The following is an 11078-nucleotide window of genomic DNA, read 5'->3' as shown; positions in this document are numbered from 1 at the left end:
CCTACACAGCCTCATTGTAAATGCATTATTAACTCTGATATACTCTACATAACTATTCTATAACTACAAGCATGGGTAAAACTCATAACTCTTTACATCATCTAGAAAATTCTCTATTCTGGAAAGGCCAGACCATAATCGTAGGGAAGCTGACATATATATCAAGAAAGAAGACATATAAAATGAATTGTAGAAATTGGGTGCATTGAGAGCCCTAGACAGATGCTCACTTACCTCATATGACTAGTCAACATATTGTGTATCCGAGCAGATAATTTGCACTAAAAAGAAGTATTGTTCTACAAAGTTAAGGGCTTCAACCTCACCTTTTAATCAATGCAAAAGAACTAGAATGTCCATGATCTCAGGCTTGAGATCAGTGCCAAAAAGGGTTTTAGGAACTTTACTTTTAGCTCCTCTTGGCTTTTGGAACCAAGAACTCATGATCTCCTTTCGCCACACCATCTTCTTAAGAGAGAATTTAGACATAGCTCCTCCAATTGTTAATTCAAAGAACTCCTCTCTTTCTGGAATTCACAGGCAATTGACTATTGTTTTCCTATCAATTGAGATTAACACCGTTTGATCAAGCAGTAAGATTTGCTTCGTATCTGGGTTATAGTGATTGATACATTCAATAATTAGGTTTGGGGCTTGCACTGCTATGGGAAATCTTGCTGCTTCTACCAGCCCATTTCTTTAGAGTTTCTCCATTATGGAATGGACTAGCTCTACCCTCAACCTTCTTTGGAAATCTTGCATGTCAAAGAAATGAAGTGAAGTGTCTATGATATTCTACCATGTAGACTTGATTCTGCTCAATCCATCAAATCCAGCAAATCTTGTTGCCATTTCGATTGAGGTAGAGATAATTTGGAAATCTAAAAACTCAAAATAAGATAGAGAGTAGAACTTTGTAACTATGGGGATTTCAAAATCAATAATCAACTTAGTAGCATAACAGTTCAAATGAGTAAGTAGCAGTTTGAAAATCCATTATGTTCATCTCTATATAGAAACTCCAATCCACCTATTAATCTTTAAAATCTGCGCCACACAAATGACTTAAATGATAAATCTGTTAGATTAGTAAATGTGGAGGTTACAACTAATTCTTTCTTATCTTTTCACTATTTTTGTTGGCTCAACGGTTATTTTCCTTTATTACAGCTTACTTTCTCATTTTCCACCAAGCTGCAGAGAATTAAGAATGGAGTACTCTGTGGGTGAAATTCCGCTTGGCCAAAATTTGAATAGAATACCTCCCTCAAAGTGATCAAAATGCTTTCCTTACCTTTGTTTAAGCCTCCTATAATCGATTTGTCAAATAACCATGCTTGCAAGAGTGATCTTCCACTGGATGTGGAAAACTACCTTCTTGGTTTGAAACCTACCAAGGAGAAGCTATTTCTAAGTTTTTTGCCAATGCCCTTTGTTTTACCTTCTCTGCCCTAATCACTTTACTTTAAGCCTTCAAAAAATATATAACTGAATTTACAAGTGAAAGGTGGGACCCACTAGCTCGCTTTATTCTTTTACAAACACCTTCTCGAAAAATTGACTTCTTGGTTCGGAACCCGTCAAGGAGAAGCTATTTCTGATTTTTCTGTCATTGCCCTTTTTAATCATCTTAGTGAGTTTTGAAAGGTTGTTGTAGTGAAAACATGGAAACACTTGAATGATCTATCCATAACATAATTTTCTTCTCTTCATTTAAGCTCGAGAATCGCATTTGAGAATCTTGGCGGGGTTTCATCTTCAAGGTGCAAAACCCGCCAAAGAGAAGATGAAACTGGATTTTTCACTAGTCCAACTTTCTATAAGTTTGAAACAAAATGACTTGTGAGTAAGTTCATCTAAAATAAAATAATTTAAGAATCTTCATCGAGCAAGGTCCTAAACTACCCCAAAGACTCATGATGATAAACAAAACCCACCTGGCCATACAATGCAAGAGAAGGGAAAGATGAAAACCTGATGGAGATACTTATTACTTGAGGAAGGAAAAGGGGCAATCCACTTGACTAAACTAAAAACAATACAAGCTAATCTCCACTTTGTAAAATTGGTACATGGTGAAAAGTGAGGCAACAGCATGACAATTTTCTTTGAATTTATATTGTCCAAAAAAATTTATCAGGTTTTAACAAAGGGTAGGGATCTACCCCAATAATCACCATAATAGGGGCCGGGGCATAAGGTTCGAGAGAGTGACATGGAGGATGGGGCATGGGGGGTACCACATCTGGTGGCCATTGGTTCAAAAGGATAAGATTGAACGGGTCTGGCTAGAATACGGTGCTTTTAGAACCTATCTCACCATAGAATAGTAGGGATTATTCCCTAAACTCATTAGAAAGGGGGCGGCATGGATGCTCGACCAGTGCGTCTGGCAGCCACGAGAACTCCCCTTCATTCAAATAGTAGGCCGGTGACTCTGCATATCCCCTTGGCGAATAGTAGGGACCGGAGGTGGGATGGGAGCCAAACTGTTGTGCCCTTATAGAAAATAGGGGCTCCCTGCTACTTGATAGACGGTCAGGGTTGAATGATAGACGGTCAGGTTTTAACTCCTTTCCTTCCCGCCCCACCCACGGTTAGCATTATCTGTCGGGTGGTATCACAGTCTCACCCCCGGTTAGGAAGGGTAGTCCCGGGTAGTCCGGGCATCTATATCTTATCTTCCCATGCTGAAGACCTTCCTTCCATGAAAGCATGCTAATGAATAAACAACGGTTGGATGGATTGATTGGATAAAAAGAATTACTCCAGCATCGGATGGATGGTCCAGCTGTGTTACCATCATTTTTGCCATAGAATAGTAGGGCTTCCGGCAACAGCCCCATAGAATTGCAGGGCTCGGTCCAGCTCAAAGTAGTTAGCTCGGTCCAGCTATTGAACTATCCCTCAGATGCTATTGAGTTGAGGTAGCTGTTGAGGCCCTACTATTATATGCGGGCGAGCTCATCTTCTCGGGACCCATGTTCCTTTAGTAGGGCTCTCCGGGCAACTAGAAGAACTTCCGGATAGCTAGTCGATGGTAACCTTGGCTTCACCCCTTGTTCGGCCCTACCCTTACCATTCCAATGAATCCATCTGCCCGTAGGGGGGGATGGGTTAGCTGACAATAACCTCTCGATGGGCTTCATCGAAACACTCTCCTTTAACCTCCCTTCCGGGCGAGACAAACTGCCCGGGTAGAACATCAACTGTATCACCTGATCCTGAACCCCCGGCCTGAACTGCCTATAGAATAGTAGGGCTTCTCTTGCTTCTTCTCAGTGGGGTCCAACCTAGGGTAGTTAGAACTCGTTACTTCCAGGACTAGCATCCTTCACGTAATAGAATGAAATGAAAGGTCGTTTGGTTTTAAGGCCAAACTATAATGGCAGTAAGGATAGAACATCCAACGATATAGGGCATGCCTCAACTAGCTTCCTACTCCCCTAACTTCCTATCGGGGGTTCAGATGGTAGAGGAGATCTCGCCTACTATTATAAGGGCGGATGGCATTATAGAACTCTCCCTCACCCTATTCTAGATTATTGCTTGCCTTCCATCCAAACATCCAGCCTACCTCAATTCTATATCCTATCCTCCTGTGGGACGGGAGCGGGGCCTGCTGTTAATCTCTATCCGGGGGTTCATCCTCTACCTCCCATCCTATCTATAGTTGCATGCCCATAGAATAGTAGGCATCTTCCCTTTCTTGCCTTAGAATAGTAGGGCCTTACCCCCTATATAATTTGAGGCCATTCAGGACCTTAGAATAGTAGGGGAGCCGATCCGATTATAGTTCTAGTTCGCATTATAGTTCTAGTTGAACCTGCCTCCCAGCCCTACTATTCTAATGGGCTCATGAATTCTCGCCCCTACCTCCATAGAATTTTAGGGCCAACTCTCTATCGAGGGTCTAGGATAGGGTAGCCCCGGATGGAGACGAGGAGTCCCTTCCCTGTTCAGAGTCCCTTCCCTTCAACTAGGCCCTACTATTTGCCCTACTATTATATTATTGTCTACCGAGGGTGCCCTTTCAATAATAGGGTTACTAAAACCAATTCAAAAGAATTCTTTCCATTGAGATGATTGAAGGGGCGTCAACATCTTTTCGCGTTCCATTAGTCGTTCCATTCCTTATCAAAAGAGAAAATCAGGAACTACCATATATTGATTGAACCGACTGACCCCCGAGAGAATAGTAGGGCCCGTCACCCTTCCCCTTCCCCTTCCCTTATAAATAGTAGGGGGTAGGGGTAGGGGCCTTCGCCTATTATTGTAGGGGGTTCAATATTATATATGTAACATGCATGCCCCATCCTCCAGCCATAGAAGCCGTAGGGGCTCTGGAATCAGAGCAGGCTACCATGCCATTGTGCGTGCAGGCCCTACGGCTTCTATGGCATGAGGAGATAGCTAGGCATGTTACGTATAGAATCTGCCCCCTTATAAATTCTAGGCAAGGCCCCCCAAAAAATGAGAGTTGCCTACCTCTATAGTGGGGTATTATCAGAGCCTACAATTCAATTCTTACCAGGTGGTAGGTTTCAAGAGAGCTATTATTGCTAGATTCCCGCCTATAATGTGGGGTAACATGGGGAGCGGAGCGAATAATAGTAGTAGGGGTAGGGCAGATCCTTAGAATAGTAGGCAATTCTATTCTAAGGCCCCCCCCCCCCTACTATAGAATGGGGCCCTCTGCATGCATACCCATGTTATGTCAATTCTGATTTGACGCCTTACCCTTCATTTGAGGAGGGGCGCCCCCGGTCGTGAAAGTTGGGGATGCGATCACGCTATCGCCCCACTTCACAAAATTGTGCATGGGCGGACGTATAGAATATGCCTTTAGAACCATCCCCCATGCCCATAGAATTTTAGGCCCCGGTCAACTATCTTTCTTAGAGCCACCCGCCCCGGAACATTGCCATAGTAGGGCAGATAGATAGAGGGCCCTACCCCGGCTGTCGTTTCGATAGGTTCGTGAGTATTGGTGATCGAATTCACCGCGTCACCAGCCCCCCCAATAGTGGTGGTGAGAACCCAGCGGGTGGGGGGAGATATAAGTTATAAAGGCTGCCTCAGCAGGCAGATGAGGGCACGTCTGTCTCGGCTGTTGTATCCGACCGAAGGAGTATTCTGCTCCTCCTCTGCTGGGAGTTCTTCCTGGCTCGATGCCCGCGAGTCCTCCAGAGTTAAGAGTCCATCGAGCCCTAAAATCCTATGGGGGGCTAGTAGACCAATAAGACAAGCTAATAGCATGCCTCAGAGCCAGTGAAGTTCTCGCGACACATCCTTCCACTAGCCCCGACGTTTTAGGCGGGCGGGGGTGTGGGAGGGTTGGGGTCAGCACCTCCTGGCATCGCTGCCTGTTCCCCACTCCTTTTTGCTATTGCTAAAATGTACCCGGATACCAAACAGGAAAATTAGTGAGAATATGATAAAGTACCCAGACCTTGACTACTTAGGATAAAGTGACCCTACCCAACAATGAATATTTGCCCTCATCCAATGAATCCTCGCCTGGATCCAGTTCCAGCCATTTTGATTCCCCTACCATTTTATAGGCAACTCTTCTCTTCTAGAACCTAACAGAAACATGCTTGTCCTTACCTGCAAATTCCGAGAACAATGAGACAATCCGACAATCACTCTCTTTCTCCAGGCAGTTGCGTGGACTCCGAGGTTTGCCCTATTCAATTGTAGGGGAGATAGCAAGCACCTTTAGATGGTTAATTAATTGTCACCTTCATAGCTATCTTGACGCACTCAAATATCAGGGACTTTCTGCCGATACACGCATACATCCAAAGTGACGAGGCGCCTCCTATTAATCAATATAATATTCCCCCCCACCATTATTGTTGTGGGAGGAAAGTTTAGATCGCCTATAGATTAGATAGTAGGGTCCGCTATTGATTGGTATTTATGATTTATTGGTCGAGGCCAAACCATTCATGCGCCGGATCAATAGCAGTATGTCTGAATGCATGCAGAGGTCCCCTACGGGTGCGCTCGAGATAACACTCAACTACAGTATAGATGCGGGTACGGGTACAGGTATGCGCCAACCCTTCAATAGAGGGGGTCGACTGGCCGACTACGCTCTGGAAATCGGGCCATTTTGATGGGAGGAGACATGGTCTAGAATGCTTAATAGGTTGATCATATGAATAAGGCCCTACCATTTCTATAGGCACTCGGTAGAGCCCTACTCATTAGTGAGATTACCGGATGTACAATAATAGAAAGGGGGCACCGGAACATGGTAATAGAGTTCCCTCATCAACGAGGCACAATGCTAGGCCGTCGTCGGCGCGCGGTTGCCAGGTTCTATACATCACATGTTTGCGGGTGGGCTTTCCCCTCCAGTTCCCCAGTTCAATGTTGGCCCATAGATTCACAACTAGAATTTGATTCCCTGGTCTTAGTTCCAGTTCTAGATCCATCAGCCTACTATTGATAGGGCGGGCCCCTACCCTTACCCTTTCAATAGTAAGGGGAAGGGTAAGGGCAGCCTACAATGAGGTTGGGGTGGAGCCCGGTGCAGTGGTGCAGAGGAGACGGGGTGGCGAGAGGCAATACCAGTTTAAGGGCATATCTGGAGCTTACGAGCGAAGGAATCTGATCGTGCGTGCAGAGTGCCCCTACTATTCGCCAGGCAAGGTCACCCGGCTCCCCACAATAACTAATGGTGCACGATCCCATTGGTGAATCAACAACAACTATTTAGCAACTAAAGTGGTAGCCTACAACAACTCCTACTGCACTTCAAAATGACAGACCAATCAACGGATACATCTGCCGCTCAGTTCGCCTCCTGCACCTTCCTCAGCCTACATCGACACCAGAATACGTGTGGGTACCTCCCAGGTTTATATGCTCCGGCTTTAGCATAGAGGCTTCCAACTATTAAGTTCTTCAACTTCAATACGGACCAGTGCTCCCGTTGCTCCAGAGGTGGGCCTGTAAGCTTAGAGGGCGGGGGTGGCTTAGTTACTTAGGCTCCTGCTTAGGGCTCAGGCTCTGGCGCACGCTGCATGCAGCTAGTGTGGATGATGGGTAAGATCTTGGCCTCCTCAGGCAGGGGGAGGGGGGGGGGGGATAAGAATGCAAGTTTATATCCAAGGGATAGAAGCTATCGGAATGAGTCTGCACCGGGTCTTTGCACCAAGTGCAACTACGTTCGGTCAACAAAGGCTACTCGATCTTATACCTCTACCCCTTATGATGCGAGAAGATGCGCTCCAACTGGAGACTATACTACGGGCACTGGATCCTTACCCTAGAATGGCAATAGGCTCCATCTCAAATTGCTCCACCAATTAACTGCCAGTGCTGCCTAAACAGGACCAGGAACAAGCAATGAGTAGTGACGGAGGCAATGGAAGATGGTGGTCATAATATTATTAGATACCATACTCCCCGGGCAGCCCTACGCCTCCTTCGGGCAATCCTTCAATCATGATCCGGGGCAACTTTCAAATCTATCCCTACCAGCTCCTTGCATCAAAACATCATCTTTATGCACCATGAGACGGACCCTACCCCTACTATTGAAAGGGGAAAGGGGCGGGCCCTACCGGGCTCCTTCGGTCTGATACTCGCCCCGGGTCCCGTCTCCATGATATGATACTCCACTCGAACATGATGGGCCATACTACCATGGCCGTGGCGCTCCGAACCAATCCCAACCTTTTATGCATGCCGTAGGTTGGATTGTCCTACCCCGGGTAGAACTACCCACCTCGAGCCAGCCCCTAGAGATAGTAGGGCCCCGATCTGACCTACTCTAATCAGACCCGCCCATGATGCTGCAGCTTGAGGTGATGACATAACCTACTCTAACCAATCGGACCCACCCATATCTCTTCGAATCCAACTATCACAAAGATATCACCTCGATTCAAACCCCTCAATCTCAGAGTAGAGGTTTCGCCGTAGGGCGATGCCCTACTATTCTAAAGGCGAAAGGTAGGTTTCCCTATAGAATGGTAGGGCATGCCCTACCCCCTACAATAATAGGCTACCGGGGGGCCCCTTTCATGCAATAATCTGTTGCCGGGGGCAATAATCTGCCCAGGTAGGGTAGGGCATTGGCATACCCCTGCAGGCCTATGGCAAAGGGGCAGGGGAAGGGGATGGGCAGCGGATAATTGTTCCAATGCAGCGGACCCCGGTTGCCCGCCTGCCCTATATAATGGCTAGGTAGTTTTGATGCATGCAAATGCAGGGCCCCTACTATTCGTTATCCTGCATCCCTACCCACCCCCAGTGGCCCCCTATCAATTCTATGGGCTCCTGCAGGCAGACCCATGTTACGTATAGAATATTCCACCCCCCTACCCCAGCAGGGTTCACCTTTTCACCCGGGTCATCACCTGGTGTCCCGGTCCCCTTAAAATAGTAGGGCCCTACTGTGCAGGGGCATGTTGCCGACCCCCACAAAGGCAATAGGGAATCTGCCTTTGCCGGCATTCACAGCCCTTATCCCTTAGCCCTTAGCCCTTCCCTTCAAAATATAGGATAGGGGGCCGACGAAAAAAAATGGGCAAACTAATCACTCTCCTCCCGGGCCCCACCCAACCTCTAGCAGGCTGAAACATGGCAGGCTAGATTCCATATGTAACATTCACAATCTCCCCTTGCATCAAACGAAGTGTGTGGCCGCATCCCCATATAGATAGAGGGCTATAAATCCCACCATCTAGATTGGAGGGAGGGTCCAGTCAAGCGATTCTAGTGAAACAGCAGGGAGGGAACCCTTGACCGGAGGTGAGGATAAGCGGAGGGATGAACCAGCTACCTACCATCCAGATGAGTGAACAGTTATAGCACTCTACATGCATAACCACCCATCGGTTACGTAATGGAAAGTTCCGGGGGTGGGGGATGGAGCCTAACGAGAAGGAAGTAAAAAGGAGGGATGGTCCCTACTATTCTAATGGGCGGGCCCCTACTATTCTATGGCCCTACTATCTATAAGGGCCCCTACGGGCCCTACTATTATAAGGGGTGAGCCCCTTCGCCTAGCCTATTATTGCCCCCGCCTAGCCTATTATTGCCCCCTTCGCCTAGCCCCTGGCCTATTATTGTAAGGGCGGGCCCCCAGTAGCCTATTATTGCCCCCTTCGCCTATTATTGTAAGGGTAAGGGTTCGCCTATTATTGTAAGGGTAAGGTAAGGTAAGGTAAAGGGTAAAGGGAATCTGCCTTTAGAACCAAACCCGGGGGCCAACAGGGGGTAGGGTTCTCCCGGCATTCTATACGTAACATGCCCACCCCCCGTAACATGCCCACCAATTCGGGTACTACAATAGTAGGGGTAGTAAAGGGCCTCCGGGCCGAGAATGTGACGGCATAGAATATTATTCTAATGTTAGAATAGTAGGGCGGGCGGAACTAAATGTCTTTAATGGCCTCCAATTCTAGTGGAACCCCGTCTCCTCATGCCATAGAATAGTAGGGGCCCTGCAGGGATGCCCCATAGAGCCATAGCCTAGCCTATAATTTTATAGGATAGGGGGGGGCAACGACATCTAGCTCGCTCCTTTAGCGCCTATACTCTAAAGGAAGGAAAACTACTCTGGCTACACGGGCTCCTACTAGCGCCCATAGAATTGTAGGGCCCCCATAGAATTGTAGGGCTAGTGCCATAGTAGGGCCCCTTGGCGAATAGTAGGGCAACTATAGCTATAATTGTTCTAATTTAGAATTCGTTAACCCGGGCAGAGAGGGGAGGCAGGCCCCCCCTATGACGTGTAAGGGTTGGGCAACCCTGCATGCATGCAAACATAGTCTTTTAGCTGGACAGTACTCAACATAGTGTTACTGGGCCCATCCCTTGTTTCTATAATAGTAGGGCCCTTCACCTCCAGGCAAGTGCCGCGGGTGGGAATCATAGGGTTCATTCGGCGATGAGAAAGGCATTAAGTAGGATGGGAGGACAAGCTTACCAACTATCTCCTCATGCCATAGAATAGTAGGGGCCCTGCCTATAGAATGGTAGGGGCCTTCCCTGTTCGAGCAAGGACTACCAAACTATCACTCCCACCCACCCTGCATTGTAAAGGATGGCCTCCTAACTATTTCTGCTAGACGCCCTACAATACTATAGGCAACTTGGCTCTTCTGGTGCACCAGAAGGATTGTGAGTAGTTAACAGCGCCCACATGAGAAAGAGGGAGCCCTATGGCCCTGAATTAAAATAGTTTCTTTCCCCCTTAGCCTTAGCCTTAGAGATATAGGGTAGGGTAGGGGTAGGGGGTTTCTGGCCAGCCCTACAACATAATGAAATGGGGGGTATGTGGGAATTCTATAGTTTACCCGGTAGTTGATCCTTCCCTAACCCCCAGAACACTGCGGGAGTGCCCGTCGGTGCCCCCCCTACTATTTTATAGGCTATAGGCTATGGGGAGGCCCTACAATAATATAAATAAGGGGCCCTACAATTCTATAGGCCGGAAGATTGGTGGGCGGGAATAAACGGAGCGAGAGGAGATTTATCCCCCACTGATTCTAAAAGGGCACTACCCCAGTCAAGAATAGTAGGGGCCCACCCTGCTGCCCCAGTCGAATCTGGAAGAGGAGTGGAGTCTATTGATCCAGCATCGATTGCCTGCCTAAAATAGTAGGGCATTCAGCAGTTGACCTAGCTATTTATTTCTCCAGCGGAACCAACAGCGGAGCGCCTAGTTTACCTTGCACTATAGAGGATAGGGCGAGCAGAAGCACCTATGGTGTGGGAGAAATGAGGCATAGCTATAAATGGGGGCGGAGGTAGCAAGGGTGGGGGGCAGAGATAAGGGTCTATTTTTATAGATCCCGTGAGGGTTTAGGTGCTTGTCGGTGAATCAGCATCAGTGTTGGAAACAGATCCTTTCCGAGATAGGGACCCGTGGTAAGCTTTTTGAGGCTCCGCTCTTCCCATTGACCCAGCTCCTCCGGGCTTGCAAATACTACTTGAATCTCTAATATCTCCAGGTTGAACAATGCTATTAGATAGGACTACCTCTAGCAGCCTAGTGATGCCCTACTAAATTGGCAACTACGATGATCCGGCCCCCAAACAGATTATTGATT

This window comes from Cupressus sempervirens, chromosome 3 (genome assembly GCF_028749045.1).
Source record: "Cupressus sempervirens isolate cs-2001-9-10 chromosome 3, ASM2874904v1, whole genome shotgun sequence".
Classification (NCBI taxonomy): domain Eukaryota; kingdom Viridiplantae; phylum Streptophyta; class Pinopsida; order Cupressales; family Cupressaceae; genus Cupressus; species Cupressus sempervirens.
Note: the sequence above shows the minus strand (reverse complement) of the source record.